The 2,500-nt window shown below is 45.0% G+C and overlaps 1 protein-coding gene across 1 annotated transcript in view; it reads right to left on the reverse strand.

The window, feature by feature from the left end:
- The window catches only part of ptprt (protein tyrosine phosphatase receptor type T), an 89,793-nt gene that overhangs the window by 72,952 nt on the left and 14,341 nt on the right, over positions 1–2,500 (reverse strand). The window lies entirely within an intron of this gene.

Here is a 2,500-nt window from a genome sequence, read left to right on the forward strand (position 1 = left end):
ACTAACAGCCCTTCATAGCAGGGTGGTAGGTCTACTAACAGCCCTTCATAGCAGGGTGGTGGGTCTACTAACAGCCCTTCATAGCAGGGTGGTAGGTCTACTAACAGCCCTTCATAGCAGGGTGGTAGGTCCACTAACAACCCTTCATAGCAGGGTGGTAGGTCTACTAACAGCCCTTCATAGCAGGGTGGTGGGTCTACTAACAGCCCTTCATAGCAGGGTGGTAGGTCTACTAACAGCCCTTCATAGCAGGGTGGTAGGTCCACCAACAGCCCTTCATAGCAGGGTGGTGGGTCCACTAACAGCCCTTCATAGCAGGGTGGTAGGTCCACTAACAGCCCTTCATAGCAGGGTGGTAGGTCTACTAACAGCCCTTCATAGCAGGGTGGTAGGTCCACTAACAGCCCTTCATAGCAGGGTGGTAGGTCTACTAACAGCCCTTCATAGCAGGGTGGTAGGTCTACTAACAGCCCTTCATAGCAGGGTGGTAGGTCTACTAACAGCCCTTCATAGCAGGGTGGTAGGTCCACTAACAGCCCTTCATAGCAGGGTGGTAGGTCTACTAACAGCCCTTCATAGCAGGGTGGTAGGTCTACTAACAGCCCTTCATAGCAGGGTGGTAGGTCTACTAACAGCCCTTCATAGCAGGGTGGTAGGTCCACTAACAGCCCTTCATAGCAGGGTGGTAGGTCTATTAACAGCCCTTCATAGCAGGGTGGTAGGTCTACTAACAGCCCTTCATAGCAGGGTGGTAGGTCCACTGGAGAGGACCAGTATTAATACACATTACTGCTGGACCACTATGAGCCATCAGAAAAACAGCAGAGAAGAAACTCGGCGGGTCCACAGAGCCTCGTTGTCTCTACTACAAAGACCGAACATCATATGCAGCATGCATGCTGCCCCGCGGGGTATTAATAATAATAGTAATAATTAACGGCTGATTAAAACAATTAAAGATGGGGTTTGATGGAATGAAACTTCTGTGATTCTGCATATTAGCGATGTTTCTAAAGCACATCTCTAATCACCTCAATAAGCTTTTAATAAGCCTCTCTGAATCGTTCATAATGTCTTAGTAATGAAGTTATGAGCATGAAGGGATGCCAGTCAGAGTCCATCAGAGAGAGGAGATGACAGCATTACATGTCAACACGAGGAAGTCACAGTCTCATCGTTATTTCATGGCCTGAATAAAAGAGGTTTTCCGGCGCATTAGCCTGCCGGCCTGCAGCGCTTCTGCAGTCACAATGTGCTCCGACACACAACGCACAATGTGCTCTGACACACAACGCATAAAGTGTTTGAATGGGGGAACGTCATCGCTTCATTCATGACATCACGTCATGCTTCAATCTCCTCAGAGCACTGCAAACCTCGGCAAAGGACGTTAGAACTCAACGTGGAGAACGAGAAGTCCTTTAGTCCTTCCAGGTACTCTTTATCACTCAATGCATGATACTCGTTACACAATACTCTTTATGTCTCAATACATGATATTCCTTACACAATACTCTTTACTACTAAATACACAATATTCCTTACACAATACTCTTTATCTCTCAATTTAGCGACTTGGCTCTGTGTTTGGTGTCAAAAGATGAGTCACACTGCCTCTTAAAGAAGACTTAGTCGCAGCTAACTATTCCTTCATCACGACACTAAAGACTTAGTCGTAGCTAACTATTCCTTCATCACGACACTGCCTCTTAAAGAAGACTTAGTCGTAGCTAACTATTCCTTCATCACGACACTGCCTCTTAAAGAAGACTTACTCGTAGCTAACTATTCCTTCATCACAACACTGCCTCTTAAAGAAGACTTAGTCGTAGCTAACTATTCCTTCATCACAACACTGCCTCTTAAAGAAGACTTAGTCGTAGCTAACTATTCCTTCATCACGACACTGAAGACTTAGTCGTCGCTAACTATTCCTTCATCACAACACTGCCTCTTAAACCAGACTTAGTCGTAGCTAACTATTCCTTCATCACAACACTGCCTCTTAAAGCAGACTTAGTCGTAGCTAACTATTCCTTCATCACGACACTGCCTCTTAAAGCAGACTTAGTCGTAGCTAACTATTCCTTCATCACGACACTGAAGACTTAGTCGTAGCTAACTATTCCTTCATCACGACGCTGCCTCTTAAAGAAGACTTAGTCGTAGCTAACTATTCCTTCATCACGACACTGAAGACTTAGTCGTAGCTAACTATTCCTTCATCACGACACTGAAGACTTAGTCGTAGCTAACTATTCCTTCATCACGACACTGCCTCTTAAAGAAGACTTACTCATAGCTAACTATTCCTTCATCACAACACTGCCTCTTAAAGCAGACTTAGTCGTAGCTAACTATTCCTTCATCACAACACTGCCTCTTAAAGCAGACTTAGTCGTAGCTAACTATTCCTTCATCACGACACTGCCTCTTAAAGAAGACTTACTCATAGCTAACTATTCCTTCATCACAACACTGCCTCTTAAAGAAGACTTAG

The sequence above is a fragment of the Clinocottus analis genome, unplaced genomic scaffold (assembly GCF_023055335.1).
Source record: "Clinocottus analis isolate CAN_PGR_092001 unplaced genomic scaffold, fCliAna1.0.p SCAF_3, whole genome shotgun sequence".
Classification (NCBI taxonomy): domain Eukaryota; kingdom Metazoa; phylum Chordata; class Actinopteri; order Perciformes; family Cottidae; genus Clinocottus; species Clinocottus analis.